Source organism: Terrapene carolina, unplaced genomic scaffold (assembly GCF_002925995.2).
Source record: "Terrapene carolina triunguis isolate 2854851 unplaced genomic scaffold, T_m_triunguis-2.0 Scaffold236, whole genome shotgun sequence".
Taxonomy (NCBI): domain Eukaryota; kingdom Metazoa; phylum Chordata; order Testudines; family Emydidae; genus Terrapene; species Terrapene triunguis.
The window spans coordinates 33,331-52,424 of record NW_020664587.1 but is presented as its reverse complement, the minus strand read 5'-3'; the positions used below and the strand labels follow the sequence as shown (position 1 = coordinate 52,424).

The window sequence follows — 19,094 nt, the reverse complement described above, 5'->3', positions numbered from 1 at the left end:
ACACCCAAACAACCATAACTCTGTCCTATAGTGACCTCATGAAATAACCATACCATGACTGAGGGATTTTAGTGTTTGTGATCACAGACTTCATTAAACTGATTTTTAAGAGTCACATTAGATTTAATATCTCCCCCCCTCCTTGTGACATCACTAAAGAGAAAAATTAAGGTCAAGTTACTATTGTACAGCATGAGCCTTAATATCACTTAAAGTGCTTTGTGTGAAAGTCTGCCACACAGTACAATGAAATTTAAAACAAAGTGTCTCTGGAAGAAGCATGTTTCAACTGGGGGTGGGGGGTGGAATGATCAGGGAGGCTGATGGGCAGGAATGGGGAGACGGGCTAATAGTCTAGAAGCATCCTCTAGCTACCAGTGATGTCCCACAGCTCTGAGCTGTGGGGGATAAAGGAGCTGGGAGGTTTGAAAGAGGTGTAGTCGAAGGAGAGAGCCTGAGACATGAGGCCTGGTAGAAGAGGCCTGAACTAAAGTGGTAGTCAGGCCCTGCTAATATAAAGCTAAGTTAGCAAAAGTCAGGCTGTGAGCAGAAGTCAGGGCCTGCCTGCGCACAAGTTCACAGAAGCTGCTAAGAACAGGGCTGGTATTGCAAAAAAACACTCATATTCTTAAGACATGCTAGGCACAGGACACTCATGTAAGCACATTCTGTAAGGACAGTATCAGAACACCCAGATACCCATATGGTACACACTCCTCAAAAATAACACTCTCACCTCTCAGAGATAAGATCAGGATGACAGCGTGATGGAGAGAGATGTTTTGATCGAATCAACGTGTACAAGATAAAAGGTGGTAACTAACCACATCAGAGGAGCAATACGTAATTTGTCTGTACTGGTGTATAAAGAGGGGTCTCAGAAGAAGTGTCTTTCACCAGCCGAGGCGGGAATGGAAAGTCCCACCGTTCACTAAGCTGGTCCATTGTTACAGGCATACATGTTGTAGTAGTCCTGTCGAGTATACGGGATACTAGGACCGTGCTTCGTCAACAACAAACGTGGCTGGGTGCCTTCTACTGAAACAGTTCTGTGGTTTTATTGGGCAGTTTGATCCAGGTCTGCTATGTCGGCTATCTGCGCATAGTTGTGACAGCATACTGAAAGAACACACACACACACACACACACACAGAGCCAACAACCAACTATAAGAGGTTGTACCAGAGGTGATAATGGAGTTCCTGGTCATGGGCTCACCAGCCCAGCAATCAACAGGTAGATGGCTAATTAGGTAAGCGGTCTGTTGCGCCACTCTTCATGCAACCTAACAGAGAAGCCTTCCCCCCCTTCCACTCGGTGTCCTCTGACACGTATGTGTGTGTATTGGGCTCTGTAATTCTCTGAGGAGCTGATCTCAGCAAGTAAGTGGATTATTGACTTGACAAGGCCCATGATGCTTACACAAATACTGCCTGGGCAAAGGAGAGTCACTTCCTCCTCCCGACTTGTGGGTAGCATTTAGAATCATAGAATATCAGGGTTGGAAGGGACCTCAGGAGGTCATCTAGTCCAACCCCCTGCTCAAAGCAGGACCTAATCCCAACTAAATCATCCCAGCCAGGGCTTTGTCAAGCCTGACCTTAAAAACCTCTAAGGAAGGAGATTCCACCTGCATGGAGAACAAGGAAGGCCCCGACACATTCTATGTAGGGCAAGATGCGGGCAAGTAGGGTTAGACAGGAGTGTGGCAGAGGGAGGTAAGTGGGACCATCCAGAAATGGTTCCTGTCTGGGAAAAAGGTTCTTTTGTCTACAGCAGTACTGCAGCAACTGAGTTCCACATGGCAGGTTTCCCTTGTGGACAAGCTCGGTCTTTAGCACAGGGGCAGTTTGCTGCACACGGCCCTGTCTTTGCAGTGACAAAAGGCAAAAGCACAGCCAAGCTGCAGGTAATACCAAAGCACACAGCCCTGCTCTACAACAAAACAGGATTTCTCCTTGTGTCCAGGCTCCTGTTAATCACAAAGCAAGGCAGCCCACCCAGCATGGCTCAGCAGTTCCTGTATTACAGGACTGCTGCAGGTAGAGATGCCACCCCTCTCTAATCTACAGCCACCTGAGGCAAATACCTGCCCCGCCCCCTCTCCAGGAGATTCTTCCAATACTTCCCCTAGCATTAGAAAGTACAAGTTCCTTCCACAGGCCGTGCCTGTTTGATGAGCCTCCTGCAGCATTTTAAACCAGCAGTTCACTGACAGAAATCCACAAGGGGACTGCCAGCTGGGGAAGCTGATTGCTTTTGGGGTAAATGCCCCCTCATCCTCCTGCATTCAAAGGTAGGAAGAAGAATAGAGTGATGCTGTCTCAAGAACAGCTCTATATCACAGAAAGTTTGCCTGAACTTAGGGAACAACAGGCGACTCCAGAAAGAATGGAGTCAGAGTGTGCACGGAGGGTCAGGGGAAGAGATGTGTTGACACTTAATATAGGCCAAGAAAGATTTTTAAGGCTTTCCTAGGAACAAGACTCCCATGATGCTTTGTAGTTAAGATGAAGCTAACTTTAGAGAACAGAATTTTACTGAGCAGTAACCCTTAGCATAATTTTCAAAAAATGTTGGAGATGTTTTAGCAATGTACTAAAAGCAAAATATAAAATGAACTGCAATGGCACAGGAACCTTCAAGATAGCCTAAAGTAAGAAGTGCATAACAAAAAGAGAAAATAGATGAGGACCAGAATGATACCTAATGAAGGTGACAAAGGTATAACTGCCCCAAACTTATAGGGGAAGTAAGACCATCTGCAGTCTAGCCACAAACTGTCAGTGAACTATAGGAGAGGTATTCCTCAGCTGTTGCTAACTGTATGCCTCTGGTATGTGCTGTCTTTACTGTTAATCAATAAATCCAATCAAAGCTGATTTATCCAAGGTTTGTTATTACTGAACTAATATAATATAATCAAAGTTAAATATGTTATCAATTAGTTATCAATAATTTGGCTACTGATCATTGACAAATTGATAATTATTGACAATTGATAGAGGGTCAGAGTTGTGCCAAAAGATCAGGAGAATAGTCAGTAGAGTGGGCAGCTGCAGGTAATCCATTAACCATGCCTGAGTACTTGTGGGGGGTGGGGAAGAGAGAATGTTTGGCAGGAAAACGCTGAAGCGGTCTCCCAAGTCCTTAATCTTATAAAAAACAATTTGAGACTAGAAAATTTAGAACAACAACAACAAAAAACAACAATAAAACCTGAACTATGAACATGAATAAAAACCATTTTTCTAAAAGTTTTGAAAAATGTATCACAGGGACGAGAGCATAGCAGAAGCTCTGACTTGGACCATGCAGCAGTGAGAAGGAATTGGAGACACGTGGCCCACCCCACTCTTCATCACCTTGGGCGAAACTACGAGGCGATGCAGGAATACATGCGTCAACCGCCAAACATTACCACTTTCCAAAGCTCTGGCTCCAGGCCAGGGGTGGGCAAACTACGGCCCGCCAGCCGTTTTAATCTGGCCCTCGAGCTCCTGCTGGGGAACAAGGTCTGGGGCTTGCCCCGCTCTGGCACTCCAGCCGGGGAGCAGGGTCAGGGACTTCTCCATGTGGCTCCCGGAAGTAGGAGCCAGAGGGGGGGACATAGGGGCACCCAGAGGGCTCCATTCCGCATGCTGCCGCCGCCCCAAGCACCACCACCCCAGCTCCCATTGGCCAGGAACCGCAGCCAATGGGAGCTGCAGAGGCGGCGCCTGCAGACTGGGCGGTGTGCAACAGAGCTGCCTGGCCACCCCTCTGTGTAGGAGCCGGAGGGGGGACATGCAGCTGCTTCCGGGAGCCACTTGAGGTAAGCATGCCTGGAGCCTGCACCCCTCAGCCACCCTCCTGCAGCCCAACCCCCTGCCCCAGCCCTGATCCCCCTCCTGCACTCCAAACCCCTCGGTCCCAGCCCAGAGCCCTCACCTCTCCCATAACCCAACCCCAATTTCGTGAGCATTCACGGCCCACCATACAATTTCTATACCCAGATGTGGCCCTCGGCCCAAAAAGTTTGCCCACCCCTGCTCCAGGCACATGTGCATAACCATCAGTGGAATTCAATAGGGACCATCACTCTAAGAAGAATGGAGGTTATTCACCTGGTAAATGGAGTAGGAGATAGACTCTGCATATTCACATTCTTGGGGTGTGTTGACAGGTGCAGTTTGGACAGCGTAACCCAGCAACAGTGTCCATTAGATAGCCCCTCCTACCTCTCCCCTTATCATTCAAGCAGGTTCTGAGGGTGAGGTGTTGTTTGCAGCCTCAGTTTCTTCCATCACTACTGCAGAGTTAAGAACTAATTAGAAAACAATAAAAGTGAAGATAGGCAGGAAGGGTGAATATGCAGAGTCCATCTCGAAGAACTCTGGTTACAGGTAAGTAACCTCCATTTCTTCTTTGAGTGCCCTGTGCATATTTCAACTCTTGGGATAGTTTGGTAAACAATGTCATGGAATACTTCTCTCAAACAGCATCAGAGCTAGATGACAAATCTAAAGCATAATGCTTCATACAAGCATGGGTATATCTCCAAGTAGCAGCCTTGCAAGTCCAACAATTGGGACACTAAGACATGCTAAAGAGGTAGCATTGCTCTAGGGGAGTGCATTTTAATACTACAGAGGAGAAAATGGAAGAATTCTTATAAAACTCGCCTCTATGCATTGCATGACCCATCCAGACAGCAATTGGGCCAAATTAGCCCACTCCTTTCATAAGAAATGAAAAGTTTATTAGAGGCTGTAAAGTCCTTTGTCCTACTCAAATAGCAGGACAATGTTTTTTTTTTTTTTTAGCATCCAGCCTATGTAATCTAGATCAGTGGCTCTCAACGTTTCCAGCCTACTGTACCCTTTCAGGAGTCTGATTTGTCTTGTGTCCCTCAAGTTTCACCTCACTTAAAAAACTACATGCTTACAAAATCAGACCTAAAAATACGGATGTGTCACAGCACACTAGTACTGAAAAATTGCTTACTTTCTCAATTTTACCATATAATTATAAAATCAATTGGAATATAAATACTGTACTTATATTTCAGAGTATAGTATATACAGCAGTATAAACAAGTTATTGTCTGTATGAAATTTTAGTTTGCACTGACTTTGCTAGTGCTTTTTATGCAGCCTATTGTAAAACTAGGCAAATATCTAGATACGTTGATGTACCCCAGGGAAGACCTCTGCGTACTCCCAGGGGTACCTGTACCCCTGGTTAAGAACCATTGATCTATATTCCCCCTTTATGAGTATGTGGTCTGGGAAAGAAAACCGGTAAGCTCACCAATTAATACAAATACAGATACTGCTTTTGGAAGGAATTTAGGATGCGGTGTAAGCATAACTTTATCCTTTTGAAGTACAGTAAATAATGGGTCCAGAAGCATTTAACTCTCTAATTCGTCTTGCTGATATGACTATTATGAAATCTGTTTTAATAGATAATTAAACAAACAACTTGACAGTTTCAAACTGTGCATTCATGAACTGGGTCTCTTATTGGTGGGCACAAATTCAATCAATCTTCCATAAAAACTTGACAGAATTGTGTAAATCCCCATTTATCATCTATGTGTTTACGAAATACTAATGCTACTAAATGAACTTTAGGGCCTGGTCTACACTAGGCGTTTATGTCGAATTTAGCGCCGTTACATCGAATAAACCCTGCACCCGTCCACACCACGAAGCTATTTAGTTCGACATAGAGGTCTCTTAAATTCGACTTCTGTACTCCTCCCCAACAAGGGGAGTAGCGCTAAATTCGACATGGCCATATCGAATTAGGCTAGGTGTGGATGGAAATCGACACTAATAGCTCCGGGAGCTATCCAACAGTGCACCACTCTGTTGACGCTCTGGACAGCAGTCCGAGCTCGGATGCTCTGACCAGCCACACAGGAAAAGCCCTGGGAAAATTTGAATTCCTTTTCCTGTCTGCAAAAAGAACAGGAGTACTTGTGGCACCTTAGAGACTAACAAATTTATTAGAGCATAAGCTTTCGTGGGCTACAACCCACTTCTTCGGATGCATATTGAGTGAAACATATAATCGAGGAGATATATATAAACACATACAGAGAGCATGAACAGGTGGGAGTTGTCTTACCAACTCTGAGAGGCCAATTAAGTAAGAGAAAAAAAACTTTTGAAGTGATAATCAAGGTAGCCAAGTACAGACAGTTTGATAAGAAGCAAGTGTGAGAATACTTACAAGGGGAGATAGATTCAATGTTTGTAATGGCTCAGCCATTCCCAATCCCTATTTAGCCCTGAGTTGATTGTGTCTAGTTTGCATATCAATTCCAGCTCAGCAGTCTCTCGTTGGAGTCTGTTTTTGAAGTTTTTCTGTTTTAAGATAGCCACCCGCAGGTCTGTCATAGAATGGCCAGACAGGTTAAAGTGTTCTCCCACTGGTTTTTGAGTATTATGATTCCTGATGTCAGATTTGTGTCCATTAATTCTTTTGCGTAGAGACTGTCCGGTTTGGCCAATGTACGTGGCAGAGGGGCATTGCTGGCACATGATGGCATATATCACATTGGTAGATGTGCAGGTGAACGAGCCCCTGATGGTATGGCTGATGTGATTAGGCCCTATGATGGTGTCACTTGAATAGATATGTGGACAGAGTTGGCATCGGGCTTTGTTACAAGGATAGGTTCCTGGGTCAGTGTTTTTGTTCAGTGATGTGTGGTTGCTGGTGAGTATTTGCTTTAGGTTGGGGGGTTGTCTGTAAGCAAGGACAGGTCTGTCTCCCAAGATCTGTGAGAGTAAAGGATCATCTTTCAGGATAGGTTGTAAATCTCTAATGATGCGCTGGAGAGGTTTTAGTTGGGGGCTGAAGGTGACAGCTAGTGGTGTTCTGTTATTTTCTTTGTTGGCCCTGTCTTGTAGGAGGTGACTTCTGGGTACTCGTCTGGCTCTGTCAATCTGTTTTTTCACTTCAGCAGGTGGGTATTGTAGTTTTAAGAATGCTTGATAGAGATCTTGTAGGTGCTTGTCTCTATCTGAGGGATTGGAGCAAATGCGGTTATATCTTAGAGCTTGGCTGTAGACAATGGATCGTGTGGTGTGTCCTGGATGGAAGCTGGAGGCATGTAGGTAAGTGTAGCGGTCAGTAGGTTTCCGGTACAGGGTGGTATTTATGTGACCATCGCTTATTAGCACAGTAGTGTCCAGGAAATGGACCGCTTGTGTGGATTGATCTAGGCTGAGGTTGATGGTAGGATGGAAATTATTGAAATCATGGTGGAATTCCTCAAGAGCTTCTTTTCCATGGGTCCAGATGATGAAGATGTCATCAATGTAGCGCAAGTAGAGTAGGGGCGTTAGGGGACGAGAGCTAAGGAAGCGTTGTTCTAAGTCCTCCATAAAAATGTTGGCATACTGTGGGGCCATGCGGGTACCCATAGCAGTGCCGCTGACTTGAAGGTATATATTGTCCCCAAATGTGAAATAGTTGTGGGTGAGGACAGTTCCTGTCTGGGCAGTTTGAATCTCATTTCCTGTTTGGACATCGTGGCGAGCTCAGCAGCACTGGCAACAATGCAGAGCTCTCCAGCAGAGATGGCCGTGCAATCTAATAGAAAGAGGGCCCCAGCATGGACTGATCAGGAAGTCTTGGATCTCATCGCTGTGTGGGGTGATGAGTCTGTGCTTTCCGAGCTGCGCTCCAAAAGACGGAATGCAAAGATCTACGAGAAGATCTCTAAAGCCATGGCAGAGAGAGGATACAGCCGGGATGCAATGCAGTGCCGCGTGAAAATCAAGGAGCTGAGACAAGGCTACCAGAAGACCAAAGAGGCAAACGGACGCTCCAGATCCCAGGCCCAGACATCCCGTTTCTACGAGGCACTGCATTCCATCCTAGGTGCGGCCGCCACCACTACCCCACCAGTGACCGTGGACTCTGAGGATGGGATATTGTCCACGGCCGGTTCCTCGGACATGTTAGCGGACGGGGAAGATGAGGAAGGAGATGAGGAGGACGAGGCAGTCGACTGCGCTTGCAACGCTGATTTCCCCGACAGCCAGGATCTCTTCATCACCCTTACAGAGATCCCCTACCAACCGTCCCCAGCCGTTAACCCGGACACAGAATCAGGGGAAGGATCAGCCAGTAAGTGTTTTAAACATCTAAACATTTATTTTTAACAGAACAGGAATGTTAACAATACCAACAATGGGTTTCTCATGATTAGTTTGCCCTAGGCGCTTAACGTTTCAGTCCTGGGCAGTGCAACTATTAAAACTAAATCTAACAATGTCTGGTTTTGCATGATTGTTCTGCCCAAGCCGCTCTACTGTTTAGTCCCTGCCAGTGCAGCTACAGTAAAATGCGGTCTACATGTCCAGGGATAGAGCAGAAATCCTCCTGGGACATCTCGACGAAGCTCTCCTGGAGGTAATTGGAAAGACTTTGCATCAGGTTCCTGGGGAGAGCAGCCTTATTGGGTCCTCTGTGGTATGAAACGTTTCCGCGCCAGGAGACAATCAAGTACTCCGGGATCATTGCCCTGTAGAGCATGGCGGCATACGGCCCTGGTCTTTGCAGGCTTTCCCGAAGCATCCTTTCTTTATCACTGTCTGAGATCCTCATCAGGGTGATGTCGCTCATGGTGACCTGCTTTGAATTAGGTAGGGGAATGTTAGTATTGGGACTGCTTGCCCGTTCCTTTACAGAACTGTAACCGCCGGTTTACAGCCACGCGGTGGAGGCGGGAGAGGGGCGGCATACAGGGATCTTTCCCTGGGACAGCCGCGAGGGGGTGGGACGGGGCAGAGTTCATGCTTGCCGGATTGCTGGCAGCAGGGACTGGCATTGCTTTCAATGTGAAAGGAGGCCAGTGCTACTATTAAAGTTTTAAGCAGCCACAAGTCTACGGCTTACCATGTCTGCCTGCTACACAAATTCCGGTGTCCTGCCCCGCTTCTCAGATCGGCAGTGCAAGACCCCAGGCACTGAATGCGAGGGCCGAAAATTCGACCTTGTCCTGAGTGCGCATGTGATAGGTGCTGTGCACGGTCTTGTTCACAGAGAAAGACTATGTTCTTTGTTCACAACTACATTTATCTTTCTGAGGAATTCACTCCCTTTTTCCCATTCCCACAGCCACATCTGCGACTGTCTCCCAACCCAGCCTGGCATCACACTCCCAGAGGCTAGCGCAGATTAGGCGGAGGAAGAAGAGGACGCGAGAGGACATGTTCTCGGAACTAATGGGCTGCTCCCGAGCCCAGGCAGCACAGCAGACCCAGTGGAGGGAGAACTTGTCCCAAATGCACCGAACACACATGGAACGGGAGGAGAGGTGGCGGCAGGAAGACCAGCAGGCGACTCAAACGCTGCTTGGACTAATGAGGGAGCAAACGGACACGCTCCGGCGCCTTGTGGATGTTCTGCAGGAACGGAGGCAGGAGGGCAGAGCCCCGCTGCAGTCTATCTGTAACCGCCTTCCCCCGCCACCAAGTCCCATACCCCCCTCACCCAAAGTCCAAAGAAGGAGGGGCGGCAGAGTCCGTGAAAACTCTCACTCCACCCCTGCAGACTGCTCTACTACTAGAAGGCTCTCATTCCCCAAAATTTGACAAGTCCTTTCCTTCCCACCTCACACAAGCCCCCGTCCAAGTTTCACCCCCCAGTTTCATGTGTAGTTGCTAATAAAATATACGTTTCTGTTAATTACTGTTTCCATCATGTTCTTTTGGAGGAGAGTCTGTCTGAAGGGGGGGAAGGGGGTTGGTAATTGAACAGGACAGTCACCTTTAGCAGGGTACAGAGGCGGGGGCAGGTCCAGCAGCAGGGCACATACACAGTGCAGTGACTAGTTACCCTGGTCAGTCTGGGAGGTGGTTTTCATGTTCTGGGGGGGGAGGGGGGTTGCTCTGTGACTTTGTGGCGGGGGAGGGCAGTTACAGATCTTATGCAGCGGTCCTTATCCTGGATCACAGAGCCACGCAGCAGGGGATCTGTAACCCTCCTCCCCCTGCCACAAAGTCACATAGCCCCCACATACACGCAGTCCCGATCAGGAGGGCTGGCAGGCTCCGTTGAAACAACCAGTCCACCACTGCGGAGCCTGTCATTCCTGGAGTTTAGAAGCGTCATTTGCATCAGTACACTACACCCGCTCCCCACCACAGTCTGCGTCCCAGGTTTAAAAGATTCCCGCGAAAACAGTAATAAATAAAACGGTGTCCATTAACAAAATAGAAGTCATTTTATTTTTAAACGTGTGTTGGAAGGGGGTGAAGGGGGTATGTAACTGGAGAGGATAGTCAACATTAACTGGGTAAAGAAACGGGGGCAGGTTCAGCTTCTCTGTACACAAACTTAAAAGTCACAGGTTACCCTGCTCACTCAGGAACCTAGCTTTCAGAGCCTCCCGGATGCACAGCGCGTCCCGCTGGGCTATTCTAATCGCCCGGCTGTCTGGCTGGGCGTAATCAGAAGCCAGGCTATTTGCCTCAACCTCCCACCCCGCCATAAAGGTCTCCCCCTTGCTCTCACAGAGATTGTGGAGCACACAGCAAGCTGCTATAACAATGGGGATATTGGTTTCGCTGAGATCACAGCGAGTCAGTAAGCTTCTCCATCTCCCCTTGAGACGGCCAAAAGCACACTCCACCACCATTCTGCACTTGCTCAGCCGGTAGTTGAAGAGTTCTTTTTCAGTGTCCAGGGCGCCAGTATAGGGCTTCATGAGCCAGGGCATTAGCGGGTAGGCAGGGTCCCCGAGGATCACTGTAGGCATCTCCACATCCCCAACAGTTATTTTGTGGTCCGGGAAGTAAATACCTTCCTGCAGCCGTCTAAACAGACCAGAGTTCCTGAAAACGCGAGCGTCATGAACCTTGCCCGGCCATCCGACGTTGATGTTTGTAAAACGTCCCCGATGGTCCACCAGTGCCTGCAGCACCATTGAAAAGTAGCCCTTTCTGTTAATGTACTGGCTGGCCTGGTGGTCCGGTCCCAGGATAGGGATGTGAGTTCCATCTATAGACCCACCGCAGTTTGGGAATCCCATCGCGGCGAAGCCATCTATGATGGCCTGCGCGTTTCCCAGGGTCACTACCTTTGAGAGCAGTACCTCAACGATTGCGTTGGCTACTTGCATCACAACAACCCCCACGGTAGATTTGCCCACGCCAAAGTGGTTCTCGACTGACCGGTAGCTGTCTGGCGTTGCAAGCTTCCAGAGGGCTATGGCCACTCACTTCTGGACAGTCAGGGCTGCTCGCATCTGGGTGTCATTGCGCTTCAGGGCAGGGGACAGCAACTAACAAAGTTCCAGGAAAGTCCCCTTCCGCATGCGAAAGTTTCGCAGCCACTGGGATTCATCCCAGACCTGCAGCACTATGCGGTCTCACCAGTCCGTGCTTGTTTCCCGGGCCCAGAATCGCCGTTCCACAACATCCACATGACCCATTGTCACCGTGATGTCCTCGGCGCTGGGTCCCGTGCTTTCTGACAGGCCTGTGCTACTCTCAGACTTCAGGCCCTCACCGCGGTGCCATAGCCTCCTCGCCTGATTTCTCTGCATCTGCCTCTGGGAAAGGTGGATGATAAGCTGCGAGGCGTTGACAACGGCCACAACTGCAGCGATGGTCGCAGCGGGCTCCATGCTCGCAGTGCTGTGGCGTCCGCACTGTCACTGACCAGAAAAGTGCGCGAACTGATTTCCCGCCGGCGCTTCCAGGGAGGGAGGGAGGGCGGTAGTGAGGGACGGATGACGACAGTTACCCAAAAGCACCCTCAACATTTTTTACCCAGAAGGCATTGGCGGCTCGACCCAGAATTCCAATGGGCAGCGGGGACTGCGGGAACTGTGGGATAGCTGCCCACAGTGCACCGCTTCCAATGTCGACGCTTTCCCCGTTAGTGTGGACTCACAAAGTCGAATTACTGTCCTTAGTGTGGACACACACGTTCGACTTTGCAATATCGATTCCACATATTCGATTTAAGTGAAATCGAACTACTCTCGTAGTGTAGACATACCCTATGTGAAGAGATGGATAAACCCAGTTTTAAAATATAGCAAATACTCCAGAATACATTGAATAGGTGCCTGTAAAGGATTCATACTCTTATCAGATTACAAATGTTTTATATTTAAAGCCACAGTATTTCCTAGTTGAGTACTTTGTAGAATTGCTTAACATATCTTGCACCTCTACAGTACAATGTCTTAAGTCTTATAGCTCATGCAGCTAGGTGTAATTATAGAGCAGGGGTAGTCAACAGGGAGACTATGGCCAAATCCGGACTGCCAGACTCTTTTGAACGGACCACAAAAATCTTTTTATTTACTTATCTTTGTATTTCCTCTGGAATCTGGACCTTGACCAAGAAAGTTGGACTGACAAAAAAATAACTGATTACCCCTGCTACAGAAGATCTGGATGGTGCATATTCACCTTCAGTTGAGGCAGTAACTAAAATCACAAGTCAGAATTTGTAATTCCCCTTGGAGGAGTAAAGCAGATCTCTATCCCATTGTTGCCTGAGACATACTGGAGCAACTAAGGGCATTTTAGCTGGGTCCAATCTTCCTTACTATCTTTTGAATTATCAGAAACGGGAGAAAGAATCCATCAGTCTGACTCCCCCAATTTAAAAGGAGCTCTTCTGAAACTGACAGATTCTCTTTGGTTACTCTTGAGCAAAAACAAGGACACTTGGTATTGTGCCTTGTCGCAAAGAGATCTATCTCCAGGGTAGCCCAAAGACTAAGGATGTCTTGAATTACCAAGTCCTTCAGTGACCACTCATGCTGCTGAGTCAATCTCTGCTGAGTAAACTCGTGAGCTCATTGCATTGCCCTGCTTTGTGCAGGACAATCAGATAAATGCTGTGAGAAATATACCAGCCCTAAAGCTTAATGGTCTCCTTGCAAAGTTGATACAAGCAAGCTCCCCACCGCCATTTGGTCAAGTAATGCATCGCTCTTGCATTGCCAGTGGCAACTCTCACCATTTTGTTCTGAATGCAAGTCCTCAGAACTTGACAAAAAGCTCTCAGCTCTGACATATCTAAGTTTAAACAATTCCTCGATGACTAATCTCTGACAGATTGGCAGACTGCACTCCCCATCTGCTTTTGGACACATCTGAAATAATTGAAGTTTTCTTGAATGCTTGGTTTGACGTTCTGAGATTCTCCCCTCCCCAACGCTGAAGAAGCCTTATTTTGAGTCTGGCATACAGTGTAATAAATTGAAGCCATTAGTCCAGTAGACAGAGAGCAACTATCATCCTGTGATGGGGTGTACTTGCCCCACACTGGAGCAGAAGGGGTTAAGAAAGCACTCTTCGCAGCTTCCTCTGCCGGGGATGCTCCAATTGCTGCTGCAATATAAAAGGGAGCAGCTTAGCTCAGTCAGGGCAGACTGCTGAGGAAGAAGGACGCACCTCCCTGGCTCCAGCAGAGGAGCAGCTGGGATCCGGATTACAGAAGCAGGAGACACCAAGGCCAAGGCAGGCACCCAGGCAGATTGCAGTCATCACCCAAGGAGCCCAGAGACTCCGAGGCCACCCCAACTTCAACTGCAGAAGTCACAGTAGGAAGTAGCCAGGGAAGGACTAGTCAGCATCCCTGCAGCAGTTGGCATGTTGTGGGCGGATTCCCTGCTGACTTAGTGGCGAACCCATTGGACACTACCAGGGCCCTGGGCTGGGACTCAGGGGAGCAGGGAGGGCCTGGGTCCCCCTATCCCAGCCACCCCCATTGCGGGGGCAGCCCATCTAATCCCTCCTACTGACTCTGGCCCTTTGGCCACGCTTCCCCGCAGCCTAGGGGAGTCCTACTGACTCTGGCCCTTGGGCCGTGCCGCCCTGAGGCTGATGGCAGCCATATTCACTTTAACCACAGGGCTACCACGCCCTTGCCTCACCCCCAGGGTGATGGGGTGTACTTGCCAAGCAACAGAGAACGCAGGCAATGGTCGTGACCTACTAAAAAGGACCCGAGCAAGGGGAGACCGCTTGTTAATCGCTGCAAAGCAAGATGAAGACCGACAAACTATTTAAGTGATTGTTAGAGAACCAACTACAGACAAGACTGCAGCAACAGTGCCAAGCATAACTGATGCAGCAGATCACAGCCCAGCAGCAGCTGCTGATGCATGAACTGGCCGACCAGCACCAGACTCAACAGGAGAGGCTGATGCAGCAAATGGCGCAACTGTTGCAACCCAGGGGGGCCCCTCTCTCCAACCAAGCAGGAGCAGATGCAGGACCCATACCCGCCAACCTCCCCGTGCGACTCATGAAGATAGGGCCCAGGGATGACTCAGAAGCCTTTCTGGTAACTTGAGAGGGCAGCCACCACCGCATGGTAGCCGCCCGCACACTGGGCCACCCTCTTGGTCCCCTACCTCACGCGCCCTGCCCAGTCCACATTCCAGAACCTACATACCCTACATACTCTCGACTACGGGAAGGTAAAGGCCGCTATCCTAGACCAAGCAGGCATCAGTGCCGAGACCTACCGCCAGCACTTCCGCCAGGCACGGTCCTGGAGACGTGGGTATCGTTCCTGGTGGTGGTTAGACTCTAAAAAAAATGGTCGGGGGCCAAAGTGGTCCTCGAGCAATTCACCCAGATCCTCCCCAGCAGGGAAAAGGAATGGGTACAGCAGCATCGGCCAGCTACCCTCACCGAAGCTGTCGAATTAAGGGAGAATTACCTGGTGGCAGAAGCCCCAGAGCCACAACCGCAGAAGCCAGAAACCCCGAGGGGAAAAAATGGTACAGCCAGAGGCAGCCCTCATAGCAACAAACTGGGGAGAGCATGGCGCCTACCCCGAGCCCTCTATCAGTTCAAGCCACAAAGAGAGGCGGCCAGCTGGCAGAGTATCAACCTGGAGGGAGGGAGACCCGCCTTGGGGAGTCCTCCCACCAAAGACAGAAGCACCCACTGGAGGAAACCAAGACCGGTGCTATGAGTGTGGAGAGGAGAGGCACTTTCGCTGGGACTGCCCATACATGGACTGTAGCTATGACCGAGTATGGGTAGCCAGCCCAACGGAAAGACCCAGAGAAGCTCATGGTACCCCTAAGGGTGAACAGGACCCTGACGCAGGCCCTGGTAGACACCGGATGCAGCCAGACTCTTATCCGGGATGGCGTGATCTCTATCCCCAAGCCGACTGGCACTGAGATACAGTTGCAGTGCGTCCACAGAGATGTCTGCCTTTACCTGATTGCTAAGGTTAAGTTGGAGTTTGCCCGACACAACACGGTCCTCCAGGTTGGGGTCGCCCCCAGATTAGCCTACCCTGTGATCTTGGGCACGATTGGCCCTGGTTCAAGGAACTCTTAAGAGGTTATGATTGTCGAAACTCAGGAGGGGACAAGAAAGGGCCTCTGCAGAGAGGGCTACTTGGCTGACCGGCAGATCCCAACCCGGGGGAGGGCCCTTCCGACCATCCGGGAGCAGATGGTGGACCCTATCCTAAACCGCGCCTGGGAACATGCAATGACCCCCCAGCCCAGAAGCAGGGGACAGTGCCCGTCACCCACAATGGCCCCACTTTGAGATCCAGAGGCTCCGCCTCTACCAGTGGTCAAAGATCCCCAGACGCAGAAGACCTCCGACAGCTGCTGGTTCTACAAAGGCTACGGCGTGACCTCCTGTCCTTGGCACACTCAGTGCCTGGGTGGGCCACCTCGGGAAAAAGATGACTGTCCAAAGGGTGGCCCGACAGTTCTCCTGGCAGGTATCCATCAGGAGGTAAAGGATTACTGTGCTTCTTGCCTGGAGTTCCAGCAGGCTGGACCAAAGGGGATACCCAAGGCACCCCTCTTCCCCTGTGATAGGGGTCCCCTTTGAACACACCGGCCTAGACCTGGTGGGGCCACTGGAAAGGAGCAAGGTGGGAAACTGCTACATCCTGGAGATCATTGACTATGCCACTTGGTACCCTGAAGCCATCCTTTTGTGGACAGCCACGGCACCTAAGATCGCCACAGAGCAAGTGAAAGTCTTCGCCAGGGTGGGGATACCGCGAGAGATCCTAACCGATCAAGGTACCAACGTGACATCCTATCTGATGGCTGAACTCTGCCACTTACTCAACATCTGGGCTCTCAAGTCCTTGGCGTACCACCACTCCAGGGAAGTCCAACTGACTCTGGCCATTGGGCCACACTTCCCCCTAGGCAAGGGGAGTCCTATTGACGCCGGCCCTTGGGCCACGCAGCCCTGAGGCTGAGGGAAGCCATACTGGCTTTAACCAGGGGGCTACCATGCCCTTGCCCCACCCCCAGGATGACGGGGTGTACTTGCCCTGCGACACACCCTTAGAGAGGCTTTGATGTAGCATGTGAACACTGCATGACAAGTTCCTGAATCTTTCCTCTGGTAATAATACACTGCCTCCCTAGAAATCTAGAATCACTCTAGAATGAAATTTGTGATGGAAAAAGTAAGGACTTCATTAATTAAGGGGCCTAGCCTCTTGAATAAGGAAGATGTAAACTGAAGTTTGTAAGACCCTCTCTGGCTTTGAGAAGCCAAATCGTCTAAATAGGGGTAGACCAAAAATACCATGCCTTCTTAAATGGGCTGCTACTGCAGATAGGCATTTGGTAAAAACCTTAGGCACAGTGGGAAGGCCAAATGGTAGGACCTTGCTCTGAAAATGGTCTTGACCGAATGCATAATGAAGATACTCCTGGTGTGATGGTGTATAGAAACATGCATCTTTCAATCAGAACTGCAAACCAATCTAGGGTGGAAAGAAAGAGAATAACAGATGCAAGAGTCAACATTCTGAATCGGAATTTCATGTTCTAATTGTTGAGTTTCCTTAGATCCAGTATTGACTGAAGCCCTTCATCTTTTTTTGGTATCAGGAAATATCAATAAAATCCATGGTTTCTGAATTCTCTTGGGACACCTCTATGCTCTTGCTTGCATCAGGGCACCTTTTTCTACTTTTACTCTCATAGGAGGGATCCTTGAATAGGGAAGTGGGGAGGGCTGAACAGAAGAAGGGTATCTAATTGAATGATATTGTGATGTTACACCCCATATTCTTTATGGAAATATGCTTATGATATGGCATAACAGATACATTTTATGCAAGATGGGTCTTGTAAGGTATCATTGGAAAGGTTATAATTTACTGAATATCACATTTAGTAAATTATAGCCTTTCCAATGATACCTTATCCAATTTATATGGATGTATCATTTCTGTATCTAAAGTTACGAATATTGACTATGTAACAATTACAACTGAGTGCACACGTGGGAAACACCCACACCCACACACCCCACAACAGGCCATCAGCCTTGATGGGCCATTAGGAAGAAACAATAAGGCTTTGAAGATACTCATCTCTCCTTCCTGGGACATTGCTTTGACACTACAAGGTCAGGTGGTCATGTCACTTGGTACTAAACACCACCTTGGACACTACTGGTACTTTTCCATTGGAAACAAAGGCTTCCCGCCTTATGTAAATTTTATTTAAGGCTGGAGAGTAAAGCAAACAGGACTCTTCTCCATCACCTTCCCGCCTTAGAAAAAAAGGCTGCTGAAAGTACCTGAAGAGACAAAGGAACTGAGTGATGGGAAAGGCAAGGGCTGAGTCCAGACTAAGACAAAAGTCTAGTCTGTAAAGAGAAATAACTGGAACTCTAAGCTACAGAAACGCTGCAACTTGCCTAAAACAACATTTAGGGTGAGAAATTACTTCTTGAAAGCAGTCTATAAGAGCTTAAGCTTGGTATGCATGTTTTGTTTTATTTGCTTGGTAATCTGCTTTGTTCTGTTTGCTATCCCTTATAATCACTTAATTTACCTTTTATAGTTAATAAACTTATTTCTTGTTTATAACATAACCCAGATTGTGTAATTCATATCTGGAGGGGGGTTGGGGCAAGAAGCTGTGCATATCTCTCCACATTGAATTTTTATAAGCTTGCGCTGTGCAGATCTTGCTATACAGCACAAGACAATATTACTTTGGGTTTACTCCCCAAAAGAGGATGTGCACTTGAGTGCTGGGCAATTTTCTAGCTGAATCTCCCCATAGAAAACTGCTGGCAGACTGTGTGATTCTACAGTTGGTGCATCCCTACATGTGTATGTGTGCTGCCAGAAGCCGGAGAGCGTGATTCAGCAAAACAGGGAGAGGGAGCCCAGGCTAGTGGAGTAGGCTGGCTCAGTGAAACCCCGGCACATCAGGTGGCATCCTGGACAGCGGGGTTGGGGGTCCCACCCGTCACAGGTATACCCTTCCTTTATCTCTAAAATCCACTTGCCTAAGGTGATGGACATCCATTCATAGTAGAAATGAGACAGGTCAAAAAGCAGGTCAGGAAGTAGATAATTCAGGAATTGGCTTGGAGCGCTTGATTCTTACGTCAAACCTGTGGCCTAACATTTGACAAAGAGCATAATCAAAGGATGCTTTATCTTCATTTGAGGTTTGAACACGCTCGCTGAGAATCATAGACTTTAAGCTCAGAAGGAACCATTATGATCGTCTAGTCTGACCTCCTGCACAAAGCAGGCCACAGAATCTCACCCACCCACTCCTGTATCAAACCCCTAACCTATGTCTGAGCTACTGAAGTCCTCAAATCGTGGTTTAAAGACTTCAAGATGCAGAGAATCCTCCAGCAAGTGACCCTTGCCCCACACTGCAGAGGAAGATGAAAAACCCCCAGGGCTTCTGCCAATCTGCCCTGGAGGAAAATTCCTTCCCGATCCCAGATATGGCTATCAGCTAAACCCTGAGCATGTGGGCAAGACTCACCAACCAGACACCCAGGAAAGAATTCTCTGTAGTAACTCAGATCCCACCCCATCTAACATCCCATCACAGGCCATTGGGCATATTTACCATTAATAGTCCAAAATCAATTAATTGACAAAATTAGGCTATCCCATCATACCATCCCCTCCATAAACTTATCAAGCTTAGTCTTGAAGCCAGATATGTCTTTTGCCCCCACTACTCCCCTTGGAAGGCTGTTCCAAAACTTCACTCCTCTAATGGTTAGAAACCTTGGTCTAATTTCAAGTCTAAACTTCCTGATGGCCAGTTTATATCCATTTGCTCTTGT

At 48.5% G+C, this 19,094-nt stretch overlaps 1 protein-coding gene across 3 annotated transcripts in view; it reads right to left on the bottom strand.

Annotated features, from left to right (window-relative positions):
- Nucleotides 1–19,094, bottom strand: part of RLF (rearranged L-myc fusion) — a 114,835-nt gene that overhangs the window by 81,579 nt on the left and 14,162 nt on the right. The gene's annotated exons all lie outside the window — the stretch shown is intronic.